This window comes from Armigeres subalbatus, chromosome 2 (assembly GCF_024139115.2).
Source record: "Armigeres subalbatus isolate Guangzhou_Male chromosome 2, GZ_Asu_2, whole genome shotgun sequence".
Taxonomy (NCBI): Eukaryota; Metazoa; Arthropoda; class Insecta; order Diptera; family Culicidae; genus Armigeres; species Armigeres subalbatus.
The window spans coordinates 28477087-28498990 of record NC_085140.1 but is presented as its reverse complement, the minus strand read 5'-3'; the positions used below and the strand labels follow the sequence as shown (position 1 = coordinate 28498990).

The following is a 21904-nucleotide window of genomic DNA, read 5'->3' as shown; positions in this document are numbered from 1 at the left end:
GTTTGGATTGGTTTGGTTGGTTTGGATTGGATTTGGATTGGTTTGGATTGGTTTGGATTGGTTTGGATTGGTTTGGATTGGTTTGGTTGGTTTGGATTGGTTTGGATTGGTTTGGATTGGTTTGGATTGGTTTGGTTGGTTTGGATTGGTTTGGTTGGTTTGGATTGGTTTGGTTGGTTTGGATTGGTTTGGATTGGTTTGGATTGGTTTGGATTGGTTTGGATTGGTTTGGATTGGTTTGGATTGGTTTGGTTGGTTTGGATTGGTTTGGATTGGTTTGGATTGGTTTGGATTGGTTTGGATTGGTTTGGTTGGTTTGGATTGGTTTGGATTGGTTTGGATTGGTTTGGATTGGTTTGGATTGGTTTGGGTGGTTTGGATTGGTTTGGTTTGGATTGGTTTGGATTGGTTTGGATTGGTTTGGATTGGTTTGGTTGGTTTGGATTGGTTTGGTTGGTTTGGTTGGTTTGGTTGGTTTGGATTGGTTTGGATTGGTTTGGATTGGTTTGGTTGGTTTGGATTGGTTTGGATTGGTTTGGATTGGTTTGGATTGGTTTGGATTGGTTTGGTTGGTTTGGATTGGTTTGGATTGGTTTGGATTGGTTTGGATTGGTTTGGATTGGTTTGGATTGGTTTGGATTGGTTTGGATTGGTTTGGATTGGTTTGGATTGGTTTGGATTGGTTTGGATTGGTTTGGTTGGTTTGGATTGGTTTGGATTGGTTTGGTTGGTTTGGATTGGTTTGGATTGGTTTGGATTGGTTTGGATTGGTTTGGATTGGTTTGGTTGGTTTGGATTGGTTTGGATTGGTTTGGTTGGTTTGGATTGGTTTGGATTGGTTTGGTTGGTTTGGATTGGTTTGGTTGGTTTGGATTGGTTTGGATTGGTTTGGATTGGTTTGGTTGGTTTGGTTGGTTTGGTTGGTTTGGTTGGTTTGGATTGGTTTGGATTGGTTTGGATTGGTTTGGTTGGTTTGGATTGGTTTGGATTGGTTTGGTTGGTTTGGATTGGTTTGGTTGGTTTGGATTGGTTTGGATTGGTTTGGATTGGTTTGGATTGGTTTGGATTGGTTTGGTTGGTTTGGATTGGTTTGGTTGGTTTGGATTGGTTTGGATTGGTTTGGATTGGTTTGGATTGGTTTGGTTGGTTTGGATTGGTTTGGATTGGTTTGGATTGGTTTGGATTGGTTTGGATTGGTTTGGATTGGTTTGGATTGGATTAGATTTGCGTTGGTTTGGATTGGTTTGGATTGGTTTTGATTGGTTTTGATTTGGTTGGTTTGGTTTTGTTGGTTTGGATTGGTTTGGATTGGTTTGGTTGGTTTGGATTGGTTTGGATTGGTTTGGATTGGTTTGGATTGGTTTGGATTGGTTTGGATTGGTTTGGTTGGTTTGGATTGGTTTGGATTGGTTTGGATTGGTTTGGATTGGTTGGATTGGTTTGGATTGGATTTGGATTGGTTTGGATTGGTTTGGATTGGTTTGGATTGGTTTGGATTGGTTTGGATTGGTTTGGATTGGTTTGGTTGGTTTGGATTGGATGTTGTGTTGGTTTGGGCTGGTTTGGACTGGTTTGGTTGGTTTTTGTTTGGATTGGTTTGATTGGTTTGGATTGGTTTGGATTGGTTTGGATTGGTTTGGTTGGTTTGGTTGGTTTGGTTGGTTTGGATTGGTTTGGATTGGTTTGGATTGGTTTGGATTGGTTTGGATTGGTTTGGATTGGTTTGGTTGGTTTGGATTGGTTTGGATTGGTTTGGATTGGTTTGGTTGGTTTGGATTGGTTTGGATTGGTTTGGATTGGTTTGGATTGGTTTGGTTGGTTTGGATTGGTTTGGATTGGTTTGGATTGGTTTGGATTGGTTTGGATTGGTTTGGATTGGTTTGGATTGGTTTGGATTGGTTTGGATTGGTTTGGATTGGTTTGGATTGGTTTGGATTGGTTTGGATTGGTTTGGATTGGTTTGGTTGGTTTGGATTGGTTTGGTTGGTTTGGATTGGTTTGGTTGGTTTGGATTGGTTTGGATTGGATGTGTGTTGGATCTGTGTTGGTTTGGGCTGGTTGGACTGGTTGGATTGGTTTGGATTGGTTGGTTTGGTTTGGTTGGTTTGGATTGGATGTTGTATTCGATTTGTGTTGGTTTGGGCTGGTTGGACTGGTTTGGATTGGTTTGGATTGTGTTTGGATTGGATTTGGTTTGGATTGGATTGGTTTGGATTGGTTTGGATTGGTTCGATTTGGTTTGGATTGGATTTGGTTTGGTTGGATTGGTTTGGATTGGTTTGGATTGGTTTGGATTGGTTTGGTTTGATTTGGTTTGATTTGGATTGGTTTGGATTGGTTTGGATTGGTTTGGATTGGTTTGGATTGGTTTGGATTGGATTGGTTTGGATTGGTTTGGATTGGTTCGATTTGGTTGGATTGGTTTGGATTGGTTGGATTGGTTTGGATTGGTTTGGATTGGTTTGGATTGGTTTGGATTGGTTTGGATTGGTTTGGATTGGATTTGGATTGGTTTGGATTGGTTTGGATTGGTTTGGATTGGTTTGGATTGGTTTGGATTGGTTTGGATTGGTTTGGATTGGTTTGGATTGGTTTGGTTGGTTTGATTGGTTTGGATTGGTTTGGTTTGGTTTGGTTTGGTTTGGATTGGTTTGGATTGGTTTGGTTGGTTTGGATTGGTTTGGATTGGTTTGGTTTGGTTTGGATTGGTTTGGATTGGTTTGGATTGGTTTGGATTGGTTTGGATTGGTTTGGATTGGTTTGGATTGGTTTGGATTGGTTTGGATTGGATTTGGATTGGATTTGGATTGGATTTGGATTGGATTTGGATTGGATTTGGATTGGATTTGGATTGGATTTGGATTGGATTTGGATTGGATTTGGATTGGATGTGTATTGGATCTGTATTGGATTTGGGCTGGATTTGGACTGGATTTGGATTGGATTTTTATTTGGATTGGATTTGGATTGGATTGGATTTGGATTTGGATTGGATTTGGATTGGATGTGTATTCGATTTGTATTGGATTTGGGCTGGATTTGGACTGGATTTGGATTGGATTTGGATTGTATTTGGTTGGTTTGGTTTGGATTGGATTGGTTTGGATTGGTTTGGATTGGATTCGATTTGGTTTGGATTGGTTTGGTTTGGTTTGGATTGGTTTGGATTGGTTTGGATTGGTTTGGATTGGTTTGGTTTGATTTGGATTGGTTTGGATTGGTTTGGATTGGTTTGGATTGGATTGGTTTGGATTGGTTTGGATTGGATTCGATTTGGTTTGGTTGGTTTGGTTGGTTTGGATTGGTTTGGATTGGTTTGGATTGGTTTGGATTGGTTTGGATTGGTTTGGATTGGTTTGGATTGGTTTGGATTGGTTTGGATTGGTTTGGATTGGTTTGGATTGGTTTGGATTGGTTTGGATTGGTTTGGTTTGGATTTGGTTTGGTTTGGATTGGTTTGGTTGGTTTGGTTGGTTTGGATTGGTTTGGTTGGTTTGGATTGGTTTGGTTTGGTTTGGATTGGTTTGGATTGGTTTGGATTGGTTTGGATTGGTTTGGTTGGTTTGGATTGGTTTGGATTGGTTTGGATTGGTTTGGATTGGATTGGATTGGTTTGGTTGGTTTGGATTGGTTTGGATTGGTTCGGTTTGGTTTGGATTGGTTTGGATTGGTTTGGATTGGTTTGGATTGGTTTGGATTGTTTGGATTGGTTTGGTTGGTTTGGATTGGTTTGGATTGGTTTGGATTGGTTTGGTTGGTTTGGATTGGTTTGGATTGGTTTGGATTGGTTTGGATTGGTTTGGTTTGGTTTGGATTGGTTTGGATTGGTTTGGATTGGATTGGTTTGGATTGGTTTGGATTGGTTTGGATTGGTTTGGATTGGTTTGGATTGGTTTGGATTGGTTTGGATTGGTTTGGATTGGTTTGGATTGGTTTGGATTGGTTTGGATTGGTTTGGTTGGTTTGGATTGGTTTGGTTGGTTTGGATTGGTTTGGATTGGTTTGGTTGGTTTGGATTGGTTTGGATTGGTTTGGATTGGTTTGGATTGGTTTGGATTGGTTTGGTTGGTTTGGATTGGTTTGGATTGGTTTGGTTGGTTTGGATTGGTTTGGTTGGTTTGGATTGGTTTGGATTGGTTTGGATTGGTTTGGATTGGTTTGGATTGGTTTGGATTGGTTTGGATTGGTTTGGATTGGTTTGGATTGGTTTGGATTGGTTTGGATTGGTTTGGATTGGTTTGGATTGGTTTGGTTGGTTTGGATTGGTTTGGATTGGTTTGGATTGGTTGGATGGGATTTGGATGGGTTTGGTTTGGATGGGTTTGGATGGGATTTGGATTGGATTGGTTTGGTTGGTTTGGATTGGTTGGATTGGTTTGGATTGGTTTGGTTGGTTTGGATTGGTTTGGATTGGTTTGGTTTGGTTTGGATTGGTTTGGATTGGTTTGGATTGGTTTGGATTGGTTTGGATTGGTTTGGATTGGTTTGGATTGGTTTGGTTTGGTTTGGATTGGTTTGGATTGGTTTGGATTGGTTTGGATTGGTTTGGATTGGTTTGGATTGGTTTGGTTGGTTTGGATTGGATTTGGATTGGATTTGGATTGGATTTGGATTGGATTTGGTTTGGATTTGGATTGGATTTGGATTGGATTTGGATTGGATTTGGATTGGTTTTGGATTGGATTTGGATTGGGTTTGGGTTTGGTTTGGATTGGATTTGGATTGGAATCGAATTGAATTTGGATTAGGATTTTTTCAAATCAGGTTTTTAATTTGGGTGTGTAATAGGTTTTTGGAAAATGTTAACATTTTGATTAAGCTTGGAAAAGAATTTAGTTAAAATTTCGGAATTTAATGGATTTTAATTAGTATTTGGTTTTAGTTTGAATTTGATCTGGATAAGGCTTTGGATTAGGAATGAAGTTTGGATTTGAATCTTTATCTGAATTTGGATTCGGATTTAAATTCTTTTTTGGATCAGGACCTGAATTAGGATTTGGGTTATGGTGTGGATTAGGATTTTTATTTTATGGTTATTATTTGATTAACGATTCGCATTAGAATTTGTATAAAAAGTAATTCGTGCAGTTAGGCTGGTTAAAAAAATCAAATTGGTCCTCGTATAATTCGACTGTGCCATACTCAGACATGCGCACATTTTATGGTACCTTAGTATTGTATGGAAGCGAATTAGGTCTTCACCCTAGAATACATGTCGCATGAAGAGTACATCCATCCAATTAAAAAAAAGATGTTTACAAGTCCTTACAATCCTGATGGAACAGAAATGTGCAACATTCTAGCAAAGACAATTCCCGGCGGACGAATGACAATCTAGAAATGATTTGTAAATGTCTCTCATCCACATGTGAGGCCAGAAGAAATCAGTTGTATGGAATTCATTTCGCACTAATGCAAACACCCTCAGGTCAATCCTTTGGTTGATGAAGATCGATTTCTTTACGTCGACGTACTGGCAGTCTGCCTTCATTCGTCACCATTCAACGGAGGTTCGATATGTGTCTTTGTCACAGTCACAGTGTGTCCTCTCCAGGGGATTTGCCAGGTGTTTCAGCATTGTGAAGGGGAGAAGGATTGGCATCAGAGCAGCTCATTGTGTCTTTCGTACATTCAGAAAGTCAAGTGGATGGGATTTGTCTATTCTGTGGGTGCTCTTACAAATGGGTTTCAGGTGAGAATCATTAACTCTGATGTAGGGAAACGTTCTTGTTGAAGTAAAGTTTCAACGGGATGTTTCCGATATTATGATTCTCGGCCGGAAGCGAAATGAAACACGTATAATCCGGTGATAGCGAGAATATAATTTCCTGTCACATAAACATAACATATTCAGTTAAATTCAAATAGGTTTCATAAAGTAATTCTGGCAATCGTATAGATTTAAGTTGCCTTGATTCTGAATAATTATTATTTCGTGAACATATACATGTATAGAGCATCGTTCTCGATTAATTTTAATGCCTAAATGTACATATAGTTTATAAAAACTTACGTTTAGTTCCCTTTGTACAATTCCACGTAGTTTAACACAGTTCAAGTAAATAAACGGTAGTCGTAAGTCCTATTAGGTTGATTTTAAGTTAGTTTGGTTTGGAATTCATTTTACTTTAGCTTTACTCTTACCGATTACTTCACCTCACCTAGTTCATAGAGTAGCATGTATGGCGAGTGGACAATAGGTTGCGGAATAAGTTTAGGTTACCTAGTGTAAGAATAGTTTCTAAGTACTTTTAAGTGATATTTAAGTAAATTAGGCTTACCGGTTGCGAAACAATGTTGTACACAAGCAACTAATTATACCCACTAGCAACTAATAAAACTAGAATTAAGCTAGATTTATCTATTTAGTCTAAGCAAATACAAAGCTCAGAGTGCAACGTTTTGTCTACCTTTCTATTTGTTCGTCGTTTTCTATCTGTTTTCTGTCTACTCACCCAATACCAGATCATATACCTGTCATTTCATTTCACGTCATACGTAATGTCTTCTCGATCGCAGGGTTGCGAACGATGTAGATACTATGATGATAGATGCGCGCGCTGGCTTAGGCCAACAGTTCTCATACTTCAATTCCTCGCAATGAATTCTAAGTCTTTCATTGTTCAAGAAAAAAATTATATCTTGGTTGTACTCTAAATTGAAATCCTTTTAATTTTTTAATAAGGCCGATACAAATATTTAAAATCTATTTTGTCTCCCCCCCTCGGATTTTTTTTGCCAAAAAATAATATTTTGAGGGGGCAACAAAATAAAATTCGGATAATTTCGAGGATTTTCAAAACATTCTTTAACAAATCCGAGGACTTTTTTGATTTTTTTAATTTTATTTTTTATTTTTCATTATCCTTCCTTCCTTGACCTTTCGGTGACCAGAAGGACAAAAAGTTAATTAAATATTTGTAACGGCCTAATTTAGTTTTATTAATCCTAAATCGGTCGCTTATTATTCTTTTGTGATAGGACCCCAATTCCATTTTCGGAGGTGAACGATCTATTAACGCCATACATTTACAGAGCAAAAGTGATTGGCAACCGTCAAACAGAAAGTCACCCATCAGTGCTACCGCGAGGAAAACCAACCGACAATCGGAAACCAAATTTCATGGAACTGTTATCCGCTTGAACAGATAATCACCTCATCTCCATTTCCATTTTTTTTTTCGTTTGGGTTTGTTCCGCGAATTTCGCACCGAATGCCGAGCGTCAAGCCACTCGACGATTAAAGCGAATGGCCGGCTTCATCGCGATGGTCCCTTCAAATCATCCTATCCACTGGAGCGCAACATTTATTGGATTTTCCTGGGCGGCGGTGCGTAAACCGTCCTGTTTCGTCTCCTTCGATCACGGAGGATCTCAATTGGGTATGGCAAGAAAAGAAGAGAGGGAGGGGGGATATGATTTATTAGGAAGTTGAAAATGCTACCAGGATGCCAATAAACTTCGCTCTTGAAAGAATACGCGTGAACGCGACCCTCGGCCATGACATTCCTGGTAGTACTGCTTTTTCTGTGGAAAAGCAGCCAAGAGGATTCCTTCTGAGCCCACCCCATGAAGACCGGACCGGTGGAATGTTTTTATTAAATCGATTAGATAGGTATATCTTTATACCGTGGATGGAACGGATATGGTTTCCGATATGGTGAGTGGTTCGCAATTAGGTGGACGCCTTCTCGTCTACGATCCCTTCCGGTAACGAGACGCGTCTGCTGAATAGCGAAGCAAGTTAATGAGTCGGTTAAGCTGGGCACGAAATTTACTCCCGCCGCGCTGATGGGTTTCGATTAATTTCTGGAGGGTTGATTTATGACTTTCTATTGAAGGTTTCCCGGTTTCCTGATGTTTCGCACTGGAGCGGGAAGCCAATCAATCCGTTGTGAACAATCTATTCAAATGTTTCCGATGGAATGATTTGTGGTTGATGGCTTGACGGGTTCCTTGGAATTATTTTATTTCCAGGAGATTAAAATTTAATTAAAATATATAATTGGGGATTGAGCTGAGTGTTCTAAAACAATGTGATTGGTTTTCTATGAAAAATTCTACAGAATTTCATTCAGTTGAAATGTTATTAGTTGATTGAACCATAAAATTCTGGTGAAATATAAAACGGTTTTACGTTAGTATCTTGAAATAGATTTTAATATTGGACCTCGACAGATTTATGAAGAGCAAAAAACATTCGCAATAAATAAAAGTGGTTCTAGTAGTAAGATGTCCAATTGGAAGAAAACTCATTGGAAAAATGCGGCTTGGGAATATAATGAACATAATCAAAATTATATTGAAATAGTTGTGCCGATCGTTGTTTCTGCTTTCGGTAGTAATAGCATCAATAACATCTAGTACTGGGATCATTAGAGTTGACGGGAACATTCAAGAAAGGATGCTGCTCTGATGGTTGATTTTGGATGTCAAGGAATAAGAAGATTTAAAATCTGAAGGGTTATGTACAAGACACGACCGCCCAACGTAAACTAAGTAAAACAGTTTGGTGCATTGAGGAATGTAGTCATCATCATGCATGAATATTTTAAGATCGTTCAGTCTATTACTTATGTCATGTCATTGGCTTAGAACAAAATATACGTAACTTTAAATATGAAAATTGATGGATACAAGTAGGTGTCCGAAAATATTTTCACGACATTTTTGCAATATTTTACACTTATTTCGAAGATTAATGTCTAAAATATGTGAAATACATGTTTTGCAGGTAAGTATTACTTCTAAGGTCTCCAAAATCCCTGGAATATAGCCATTTGATCTTCATTACACCCGATTCTTTTTTAAAACGGGAGATGCGTTCCATGTAAAAAAAGTTTTCAGTTCAAGATTTAAAAATCCGTGTAAAAAAAGTTTTATGATTTCTCGAAGAATCATGCAAAATGGAGCAACTTTGCAACAATTTTATATGGGATTTTATTTTACACGGCCGTGTAAAAAAAGAATCGGGTATATATGCGGGGAAGGGACATTTGACCGAAAACCATTTGGCCGAATGCCACTAGGCTGAAAGTTGTTTGGCCGAATATACTATTTGATCGAACAGACCATTAGGCCAAAAGGGTCGTTTGGCCGAAAGGATGATTTGGCCGAAAGCGTCGTTCGTTCGAAAGGGTCATTTGGCCGAAAGTGTCAAATAGGATACTTGACCGAATAGGACATTTGGCCGAATAAGACTCACTACCCACTTCGCACTACTCATTACTCACAAATGACCCTTTCGGCCAAAGGACCTTTTCAGCCAAATGACCCTTTCAGACAAATGACCCTTTCGGCTAAATGTCCCTTTCGGCCAAATGACCCTTTCAGAGAAATGTCCAATCATCCAAACAAATTTTGTTAAATTTCAAGAAATGAGGTTTTATTCCAAAAAAACTCAACTATACATAGCGAAATATAATTAAATTTGCATGGCCTGTTAATTAAAAATTATGTAATAATAAATTGATTGAATCGAGAATTTGATTGAAAATTAAGTAGGGGAACAGACGGCTTTGGCAGGTTTTGTTCTATTATTGGCAGGGGGGTTTTTGTCGACCGATTTTTATGAAATTTGGCCACAATATTCTTCGATATGCAAAGAATGTTTGGGCCAAATTTGAGCATAATCAGTCATAAAAAACCCCCCTGCCAATAATAGAACAAAACCTGCCAAAGCCGTCATTACCCCTAGATTTTTATAATTACTTTTTTATATGTAGGCTAGATGTACCAGTTGTGGCTATTGCACCAGTTGTCGCACTAGTACTTTATATGCCAAATGGCCAATCAAATCACCGCAAACCAAGTTCATATCGATAAAGCATATTCATATGATACGATAAAACAAGCAAAGCATAATTGTAAAAATTGATTTTGCTCAATTTTTGACGTCCTTTGCACCAGTTGTCGCACTAGTGGTCCCAATTTGGCCAATCCCATAAGAAAACAATAGGATTTCCCAAATAAGGAACCAAAATTAAGAATAGTGCCACAACTGGTGCATGCGTTCCTATTATGGATTACCGTCGTCGGGGATGACAATGGGTCAAATGGGGGTGAGAATGGGTCACTGTTTCAACTACTTAGAATGCTTGTAGAATGGATTGAATGTATCTGAGGGCAAGAAGACTAAAATGTAAGAGACCTTTTTGAACGATTTTGCTCTACGACCTCCAGGCTGACGGTGAGAGCGATGACCCATTCTCACCCCCAGACCCATTGTCACCCCTGATGGCGGTAATTAATTATGAGGATAATAACAAATTTTATTGTGGTTTTCATAGCTGCTCTAAGGAGCAGGAAGTAAAACCTTTCCCTTGATATATAAAGTTCACCCACATGCCTTTTACTTATTTTTTTTAAAAATAGTTGTTCTTATGTATGGCGACAATTGGTACACCCACCCTATATTGTGGTACTCTGCTGTACAGAATCCACACAGAATCTTTTTTCAGATGTCCATAATTCGTTATCGTTGTCGTTGTCCGTCCATATCATCGTGAATCCATTGTGTTCATTTGTCCATGTAGTGAATCCAGTAATCGTTGCTTTGTTCTGTTGCCATTAATCGAAGTACGTTTGAGGAGTGCTGTCGAGAAGAACAGTTTTGTCAGTCGTCATCAAACAGCTGTGTCGGAGAGGCGCGTTCCTCAAAATACCACTTTATGGGCTACGGATCCGGCGACTAACGAGGATTTGGTGGAGGGGCTGGGAATGGAACCCATGACTATTCGCTTAATAGGCGAACGTGTGGCCAACTGCGCCACCCCTTATACTTATTAATAAATGTATCGTGTAATTGTATGAATAAATAATAAATACATTTATAGAACTCGATTCAAAACTATTTTATTAACTAATACGATTCCTTTCAAACTAATTGGTTAAAACAATAAACTATTCCGAAGAAAATTTTCGTTTAAGGAAGATCAAACATTAGACTATACATTCATATCGCTTATTAATATTCCAGACCATACATGAAACTGCATAACAGCCTAAATTTAAACTTTCAGTTCTTCGTTTATTTATATGGAATCATTACTGCTATGATTCATGAACAACAATATTTATTGTTGATACAGCCTCAAATAGGATTGAATCAACCATACGCGATAGTTGATTCAATTCTCGAAAATATTTGTTTCAACCAGGCTTTCCAGCTATCACTGTCAAATAATACATCAGGAAACAACAATATGTATTGTTGTTTATTCATTCGAAAATGCTGGGAAACTACTTTATCGACAATATAATGACAACAACAAAAGAGGAAAAAGTGACAGAAGCAGAATCGAACAAGTTACATGGGGAGTGAGAGCCGTTCACTTCACTTCTGCACTGTGCTGACTTCTAGTAGACAGGGTGATTTATGTTGATACAGTTTTTCAAAATCATGACATGATTGTCAAAAGAACGATATTATTATTGTTTCAATCATGCGATGCAAGATTAAAACAACAATAATGTTCAATTGAATAAAGCATGTGAACATGCTGAAACAACAACATTGAAGATTGAAACAACAATATCCGTGTTGTTTGATGCAACAATCGGAATAGTTGTTTCAATATTGCAAGATTCTTTTGCGTGAAGATTCAATTGAAATTATGTACATGTCATGTAATTTCACATGACTACATTTTTAATCCGTGTAAACTTAATATCTGATACATTTTTGCGTTTATTTTGCATGAAAATAAACGTAAATTTACAGAAAAATTAATACTGTGTAGGAAAGATCGACTGTGATTGTAACGATTGACTTTCATATGGTAAAAAATGGGTATTTTATCCGACGTTTCGGTTACATATATTGTACCTTTATCAATGAGTTAACACGGACCGTTTTTTCGTTACATCTGTTCTTTGTGTGCAATTCAACATCGCAGATATCAATCGACGATCTTCCAATTGGGCTGCGGAATTTTTAATTAATCCGGCAAACTGCTTACGTAGGTTTTGTCATTCATTACCCAGAAATGTAACTTTCTAGTACATTAAATTTACATAAATAGGATATTTTTGTTCCAAAAACATTTGTTTAGAGTAGGCCCGGAGATCTATAGTGATTTATACTAATCAGATTAGTTTTACTTCTTGTGCTCAAATTTGCGCAAAAATTTCCCTAATTTTTTAGACACTATTGGACATAGATTTTGTCAAATTTTGGGCTCAGAAGTTATGGCCAAAATAGGATTTTTTATGTGCTAAAGTTGCTTCAAAATGTTACTGATTTTACGGGCAGTTATTCTTGACCGATTTGCTTTCAACAAGATATATTGGGCGGAGAATCTGATTTCCTATGGGGTGTTAAAAATGCTATGCGTATTTTAGTGATAGTTCTCAGTTTAGTGATAGTTTTCAGAACAGAAGTGCTGCGCAGGACTCCAATTTGGTGTATTGTTTTTGTACGAGCTTTTTGTTCTTTCGAGTACATATCTGAAAGTATTTCACCTTTCAGAAGTAATCTACAGAATGCAAGAAATGTACCCTATAGCTGTTGTAAGCAAAATATTTCTAGGTTCAAATTCGGAACAAAAAAGTTACTGTGCTTTTATGTTTTAGAATTTATCGTGGACACCCTTCACAATCTAACGTTATAGGACACTGCATGGACGAGCTTTATTTCTTTCTCACTGACAGGGTTTGCATAAATCCTAATAAATTTTATCTCAATTTTTAAACTTCTCTCTGAATACACTATATTTATCCATGTTAAGCAATTTAGAAAATAATGCACCCTTTCCGTCTTTGTCTACGTAAATTACAGGATTCCCCCTAACAAACTGATAAGAGGCAAGGGTTTGATAAAACGCTTTGTTCTCGCCCATTTCATGTTGGGGACCATATTTTTTTCGAACAGCTGTGTAAAACAAGTTGAAATGCATCATCAGAACCGGTGCCCCCCGCAATTGGGGCTTATTGAAAGACATTTATCATCGGTTGTAGCCCCCCAAATCAGTTCATTATCGTAACAGCTACCGAAAAACGTCTCTCACGGTATGCTACCTAGAAGGTATACAGACATGATAAGTGAGAGATTTTCGCATTCTCCTTTCGATTCAAACCCTGCTCACTGATATTTGGTATTATCCATTTTTCTGCTCAAGCCTTTGTTTAGCAGATTTAATTGATCGCAAATCGTATCGGACATCCATCGAAATGATTTCCGTTTTCCTTGTACGAACAAAATACCAGAATTCGATCGAAAAGCCACTTGGTTTTGGCAGTACCCCAACCATTTACTGGCCTTATAGTTTTCTAACTTTCATGAAGAACAAAAGTAGAAGGTTGTATCAAAGACACGACCGCACATTGAACGTAGAATTACGTATAATGCGATAGTGAATTCGAAATTCAATCATCAACAATTTGTGCATATTCATGTCGGATGGGTAATAGCCGAATTGTAGGAAATTTACTGAAAAATTATGAAATTGAATTTTTCAATAGTGAAATGCATTGAATCAATTGTTTACAATAGTTGTATGCAATTTCAGAGAGTTTACTGATCGATTCATACTAAAATCTTCAGAATCCGTTGAAAAATGACTGAGTTGTTGGCTTTTACTTCCTGCCCACTTTTCGTGACGGCCCCAAATTTGAAATTTTGGAATGACCCCCCTATCTTACCGAAAGACGCAATTCTACGTCAAAAGAGAAAAAGAATCGTTCGTGATGTGTCATCATGGACAACAATGTTGAATACGGTCAAATATTTATACATAAAAATGAATTTCTGTCTGTCTGAACCTTATAGACTCAGAAACTACTGTACCGATCGGCGTGAAAATTTATATGGAGAGGTTTTTGGGGCCGGGGAAGGTTCTTAAGATGGTTTGAGATTCCTCCCCCCTTTGAAAAAGGGGGCTCCCATACAAATGAAACATTAATTTCTAAATCGATCGAGAAATAATCAGAGAATACATCAATTTTGGGCGAAACAAGGTTCGTCGGGTCTGCTAGTATTATATATTAACTACTTTACTATCTTTGATACGGAGGAACTGAATTAAAATTTTGAATTTTCATGGCAGATTGGAACCAAAGGTTGAATATACGATATGACCGACCGAATCGTTTTGCAATACCATGGGGCATCAAAATACGAAAGCCCTTGAGGTTATATTGAGGTCTCTAGAAAATACGCTTCTTCTTCTTCTTCTTCTTCATTGGCATTACATCCCCACACTGGGACATTGCCGCCTCGCAGCTTAGTGTTCATTAAGCAGTTCCACAGTTATTAACTGCGAGGTTTCTAAGCCAGGATACCATTTCTGCATTCGTATATCATGAGGCTAACACGATGATACTTTTATGCCCAGGGTAGTCGAGACAATTTCCAATCCGAAAATTGTCTAGACCGACACCGGGAATCGAACCCAGCCACCCTCAGCATGGTCTTGCTTTGTAGCCGCGCATCTTACCGCACGGCTAAGGAGAGCCCCAGAAATAGAAAATACGCATCGAATGCAAATAGAATGTTCGTAGTTGTTATTGGTGCATGATGGCCTCTATATTTTAAGTGTTCATGACAAAATTTACACTTTCTGATTCCAAATCCGTCCACCGTAGACTGATTTTGAATCAAAAGATCAAAATCCGTACAGCTTTTCTCTGCATAAATATTTAAATGAATGCAATCCGATTGACTAAACTATCACTGTTATAATTAATAGCTCACTATGCATTTTAAGAAGTGATCCCTTCAAATTATATTCCACGGTAAAAACTGTATTAAGACTCAAGACTCCATCACAATGTTTTGAAAATTAATAACTGTATCACTTGTTTGTAATAGTGATGCAATTGGTACGGAAAGTGCAGCAGCGATAAATAAAATGTTGTTTACAACTGGGGTGGGTGGAAATGGGGTGGTAAAAATATGCCAGATGATGCATAATGTTGCCAGACTTGACGAATTGTTTATTTTATATCATAAGACATGTTCATGGTGTATCAAATATATGGGTATTTATCGGTTTTATTTTTTTTATACACCACTTGGAATGTAATAGAAGCTTACGTAACATGTTTAGATATTTATTTTTGGATTTATTGTTTAATCCGACAAACAGCAATGATTTTTTCCAATAACAAAATCTGGCAACTGCGAAGAGATGATTATTTACTTGTGTATGCACATCTTTGTTTGCGTGTTGGCTGGCGTATACGTTGTATTGTTCGGATTGAATGAAGTTGCATCGCGTAGATTTTGTACTCACCATTTCACTTATTGCGCTAGTGAATTTGAGTCTTCCGCATTTTATTGCATTCACAATACGGTTGTCAAATTTGTCTCTCACTTCGATTTTTGGAAAGCAGTTTTTAACAGTTTTTGAGGGTGAAGTGAATAAATTGGTAGTCAAGGTTGAAGAAAAATGTGAAACTCAGTTAGTGAATATGTTTTAGGAGTGATAAAATCAAAGAAACAACGGGAAAAGATCAAGTGAAAAATCAAGTGAGTGTGTATTAGACCTCTTCATGTTTTCAAAAAGTATCAAAAATTCAATCGGTCAGCCCAGCATCACAATTCTTATGCTAAAATAAGTCTCCTGTCAAATTTTCAGCTAATTCGGATAAAATTTCGAGGTGCCGCAAGTCGATTTAGTGTTTTTGGGTTATTTTCAATTTTGGAAAAAATCTAACAAGAGATATAAACGTCGAAAACTATCGCAACAACCTCTATATGGAAGCTTTTGGTGTGCTCTACAAGTCCTGTGAACATTGCCGTTCGTTTCGTTCACGTTGTGTCCATGTTAAAGTGATTTTCAAGCTTTTAAGTGCATTAAAATTTTGTTTTCCCCAAAAGTCGTTGTTCTACAAAATTCTTGAGTTTATGACAAATGATTATTAATTTATTATATTATCATTCCTCTTTTTTCCCTGGAGAGTTGAGTAATATAATTGCCCATATGCGATTTACCGTTAAATTCTTAAAAATCAGAAGCTGAACATTTGTAATAAATTTTCACGTTAGGATGTCTTTAAACAAGTTGTTCGCGTTGATTTATTTTGTTTTGATTTCAAAGCATACTTGTCTTTTAAATGGCTAAAAAGCTTACTGTCAAGTATATGGCAAGGATGAGATTGATTATTTATAAGTTAATTTTCCTCAAACCCCTTAAATTTATTGATATCTTATGAGGTGGACGGATTTCGGTGCTGTATGGATTTGGATCCCTCACGCTAAAGCATAATGATTGTATCACAATTCCCCGCAAACCAATTCCCCGAATGTAACACTTCCCCGAAAGCTTATCTTTTTTTTGAGTGCGGCACAAAGCGAAGGGTATCCAGTTAACCATGTGAGCAAAGGCATAGGATTTCCGATTCGATGCTTCTGCCCGGTTTACAGCATAGGGAAAAAATAATGTCTCCTTAAAATGAACGCGCCTGCCCGGTATAAGACGAAAGGAAGGGATAATTGTATGGCTCAAAATGGCTGCTGCGAAATGCGATGACAGCTGCTCTCCGTCGGTGCGTGTGCACGCCACCGAGATCGAATGAGAAGAGGCCGAGTCATGGCTTGCTACTCACCGTTTGACACGCTAAGGTGGTAATGTATAATCACACGCTGATGTTAATTTACTCAAACCCCACATTCCCCTTCTTCTCTCACAAAAAAGGAGCAAAAAAACCTTTTAGCATAGGACGAGTGTTTTTTTCAAAGTCATTTTCGTAAGACGAAGTTGAACGTTAAATATGTTTCATTTGACAACTGAACTCCAAAATAAACTTGACTTAACCACGATTTTAAATTGCAGAACAACGTTGGTATCTGGTTGTTATGATACTGATCTCTCAAAAAACGTTATAGATCGCAGCAATAATCTAAATAACTTATTCTGTCCAATTAGTCGAACTATCTCCCTCGTGTATAGTAACACCAGCAAGCTGACCTCCAACATGTCGATATTAAACTTCCGAACAACCGCCTAGAAAATGATATTTATTCAAAAAAGTTAGCGATTTTAGATTTTTGGTAACTAGTACTATTACCCAACAACTCCAAACAAATGCAAAGTTTTTTTTTAACTTCGTGAATTTCGGATATCGGATTCACCGGGCAATTCTGCTATGACTACTAAGTCAGTAAATCCCAAAATAAACTTCAAGATATGTAATCTATTTCGCTATCCAATAAGTTAAACTTGTGGTCTTATGTACACTGTCAATTGTATAAATTTATGTTAACCAAAATTTCTACTTCCCAGATTATCCCTGGGATTTTCTAGATTGTCAACCCTTTTTTCGGCAGTCTCTCAGGCGCGCTTTACGGTTTTCCAAGCCACAATCCATTTTCCAGCGGTCTCCCAGACGTGCTTAGTGATTTTCCAAACCACAATCCATTTTCCAGCGGTCTCTCTAACACGCTTTGTGATTTTTCAAATTACAATCCATTTTCCAGCGATCATCCCGACACGCTTTGTGATTTTCCAAACCACAATCCATTTTCCAGCGGTCATCCCGACGCGCTTTGTGATTTTCCAAACCACAATCCATTTTCCAGCGGTCTCCCAGACGCGCTTTGTGATTTTCCAAACCACAATCCATTTTCCAGCGGTCATCCCGACGCGCTTTGTGATTTTTCAAACCACAATCCATTTTCCAGCGGTCATCCCGACGCGCTTTGTGATTTTCCAAACCACAATCCATTTTCCAGCGGTCTCCCAGACGCGCTTTGTGATTTTCCAAACCACAATCCATTTTCCAGCGGCCTCCCAGACGCGCTTTGTTGAAATGCTTGTGATTCCTTTCCGTATTTAAAATTAAATACTGTATCTTTTCGCATATTAACTACTTGAATTCAACTCACCTTTTGAAATCAGCGTTAGGATACAAAAAAAACAACCTGGCAGGATCGCCAAAATGTGTGGCTCCAAATGGCTGCTGCGAAATGCGATGACGGCAGCTCTCCATTGGTGCGTGTGCACGCCACCAAGATCGTATGAGAAAAGGCCGAGTCATGGCTTGCTACTCACCGATTGACACGCTGAGGTGGTAATGTATAATCACACGCTGATGGTAACTTACTCAAACCCCACAATAATGCCTTCTTTAGATGATAGCAGCGCCCGATATTAGGGGATAGGAAGCGATAATGCCTTCCGCAAATGAACACATTTGCCCGGTATAAGGCATAGAGGATTGATAGTCCCTTCTTTAAAAGTACTCGTTTGTCTGAAATAAACTGAAAGAATGAGACAATGCCTTCTTGAAATGCGCTTACTATTTCTGCAGTAGAGAATATCGGGCGTGGGAAATTGATGTAGTACGATTGAAGGGCCCTCCTTAGCCGTGTGGTAAGACGCGCGGCTACAAAGCAAGACCATGCTGAGGGTGGCTGGGTTCGATTCCCGGTGCCGGTCTAGGCAATTTTCTAATTGGAAATTGTCTCGACTTTCCTGGGCATAAAAGTATCATCGTGCTAGCCTCATGATATTCGAATGCAAGAATGGTAATCTGGCTTAGAAACCTCGCAGTTACATAATAACTGTGGAAGTGCTTAGTTGAACACTAAGCTGCGAGGCGGCTCTGTCCCAGTGTGGGGATGTAATACCAATAAGAAGAAGAAGAAGAACGATTGAAGTGAGTCTATAGCGCCAACTGAGATTGGAGGAGACGCGGCGTTATACACAGATTTGAAGAAACGGGCAAAAAGTTTAGCTGCTTCAGAGGTGCCGCTGGAAGTAACGTCGCCAAATGACATTTCCGAAGGAACCTGCTGCGAGTTCTTCCTACTGTTAATGAACCGCCAAAACGATGATGGGATCGACTCAACTTCCTCTTGGACACGAAAAGTATAGTTACGGAAAGTAGTGTTAACAAATTCGCCAAACTCTGCTTCGATGCGTTGAAGAAACGTTCTATTCTTATAATTCCGGTTTTTGAAATACCATCGTCGTGCCTTGCGGAGAACGTTACGCATGTGTTGTAAGTCTGCATTCCACCAAGGTAGCTTGAATGTTCGACGCGTGGAACATCTACTGATAGTAACATGCCTTCTGACTGTATCATAAGCAGTACCGTAGAACGTTGAGATAGCCATATTCACATCGGTTCCACCATCGATTTGATGCCAATCGAGTGAGCCAAACTCCGACTTTACAGCGTCAAAGTCACAACGTGTGAAATCTAATTCTTGATTAGAGGTGATACTTCGAGAACGATCCAAAGTACGTTGTATGTCTAAACGTATAACAAACGGTTTATGATGGCGGTCTGGTCTTAACATCGTGGTTGGCGCTTCAATCAGTTCAGTTTCATTAACGTTACATACAAATGCCAGATATAATAGTCTACCATTGGCGTTGAGCACGTCACATATTTGCAGCAGACCAGAGGAGATGAGATTCTCGGTCTCGGTCTCGGACCTTCCTCTCGGTCATGTTCGGAGGACGCGTTCGTAGGTAAATAGCCCTCCACGTCGTCATGGTAAGTTGATTCGTTGTTGTTGTCATTTCTGATAAAGATTTCTTAAGTGTATTCGTCAGTTTTTTTTGAGTCGAACTAGAACACTTGATATTTATGTGAAACTCAAGCGGCCCGTAGAAAGCAATTTTCGATAAGGCTGATAGCAAGAGTTCGTACTTTTCGTTTCGATGCGACGAAACCAGACGATTTTCGAGTCGAAGGAAAATCGTAGGGGGAATGACGGCTTTGGCAGGTTTTGTTCTATTATTGGCAGGGGGGTTTTTTATGACTGACTAGGCTCAAATTTGGCCTAAACATTCATTGCATATCAAAGAATATTGTGGCCAAATTTCATAAAATTTGGTAGACAAAAAACTCCTGCCAATAATAGAACAAAACCTGCCAAAGCCGTCTTTCCCCCTGTTTTGTTTTGAAAAGAAGCCATACGAAAATCGGGTCAACTTGACGAAATTCTTTTTCGTTTCATGATGTCTACACCTCATTTATTTTCAAAATTTTTTTTTAAGTGAGCAATAACTAAATTGTATGATTGCTACGGGATTCGATCCATGCTACCATAGTGTTGTAGTGGTTGTACTGTATCAGCTATCACATAATACTCATAAGTCACTTCAATTCATCATACCGCTTCAGTCCAACGATCTTCCCGACGCGACGTTTGGGACATACCCATAACTTCTAAAACTTAAAAGAAGTTGCAAACTGGCATGCAAAGCTGTTCTGATTCAAATTATTTTCGTTTAACGAATAGCATAGCATATGTGATTGTTCAAATCGTGGGTGGCTATACAATGCTCAATTGAACAATCTACTGTATATTGTCGCAAATTGGTACTTGGGATTAGTACCTTTTCCTATACAGTAGCAGTTGTATACCTGGCCACGTCCTTACAATCACGGAAGGAAGGGAAGGAATGTTAGTTCAACATCTACTAGTGAAGATGCAGGGAACCCATACTACCTTCATAGATGTCTCGGGAAGGAAAATTTGTGTTAGTGGGTAAGGTGAATAATAGGGAGCTCTATTCGACAATATAGAGCGTTTGTCAATAACAGTATATGCTGAAAAAATATTAAAATATATTCATCAATTTACTTACGAACCGTCCAAAGGAGGACAAAGTAACCTGGATTTTACAAATGTTCCGCATTATATACAAAACACTTATTCACCACACTTATTCACCAAACATTAAAATCAGAACCAAAAACTCGGATTTTACGAATGCTCTAAATCCTACCTGAAACACGTCCGATTACGCACCAATTGTTTACTCACTCGGCCGCGCGATCTTTCTGCCGTCCGAAACAAGAGCCAACACGCACTGAACTAATTAACTTGATTACCGGCCGCGCAATGCAAAACACAAAATTTCGGCAAATCGCGCGATTGTTCTGCCGTCCGAAACAAGAGCCAACACGCACAATTCGCTTTGACGCAGCCGCGCTGTTGCCATCTAGCGGCGACGGACGTGTGCGTGAAATCACTGTTTTTCAACATGGTGAAGTATAGGAAGTATATTTTAAAATGCTTTTAAAATGTTATTAACAATGATATGTTGAAAACTTTTAAATACGTAGGGTTAGAATTTTGAAAAACTACATGTTAGGCTCCTCATCTACACATGTTTTTTAATCAAAATAATTCAACTTTCGTATTACCTATATGAAAGTAAATTAAATTTCTAACCCAAAAAAGTGAACAATTTTAGGCTAAAATGTATTTAAACGCTTCAATAAGCATTTTAAAATCGACGTCCTATATCCCTTGCTGGGTGAAATAAAAAAGCATCAGCCGGCCCCCATTTTGTTTTCTCGCTTTCGTCAGGGCCAATTATTTTCGTTTAACGAATGCCCTGAAAATAATAAAATCAGTTTCATAGCCAAAAACAAACGAAATACAATCTACCAAATCCTCGTTTCTCAGAACCAAATTTGACTGGTCAAGTCAGTGATATAGTCAATAATTCATAGCTACCAAGATATTATCATAAATGAGGTTCACAGCATATGTCAAATTCGATTCACCCCTTGTTAATTTATGGCTAGCGTAAAAAGCTGGATAGGCCATGGGTTAGATTATTTCTTTAATGAAGACTACTCTTGTTGGCATTGGAGAAGGCACGAAAAGTAACATACTTAAGTTTTGGCGGCACTGGAAGGGAACGAAACATGGTTATCACTCACCAGAACTTTTATTTCTTTCCCGCAAGAAGGTCGAACTTGTCAATCAAATGAACTTAATACACAGCGCTCACGTGTTCTCCGAAGTTACGATAATAGAATTGCCAATATTTTCACCAACATAAACTAGAATGGCAAAAAAGGAACTTTCGTACTGATCTCCATGAGCTAGCCATCAAACGCCTACACCAGCAACCGTAATGGAGGACAAGATATATTTTTATCCTTCTCCTCTACGTCCTACTCGGCGTCGAAACCACTTTCAAACATGTGC

The 21904-nt window shown here is 38.4% G+C and overlaps 1 protein-coding gene across 5 annotated transcripts in view; it reads right to left on the bottom strand.

Annotated features, from left to right (window-relative positions):
* The window catches only part of LOC134218388 (rap guanine nucleotide exchange factor 4), a 666467-nt gene that overhangs the window by 237480 nt on the left and 407083 nt on the right, over positions 1-21904 (bottom strand). Inside the window, exons 1-3 of one of the 5 annotated variants that reach the window (XM_062697319.1) lie at positions 6282-6423; positions 6145-6223; positions 6014-6082 (exon numbers count right to left, since the gene is read on the bottom strand). The exons of 3 other annotated variants lie outside the window; for them this stretch is intronic. The gene's annotated coding sequence lies outside the window, so the exon portion shown is untranslated. Of the gene's footprint in view, positions 1-6013; positions 6083-6144; positions 6224-6281; positions 6424-21904 lie in introns of those variants that run through there. One more of the 5 variants, XM_062697321.1, reaches the window with a different exon arrangement.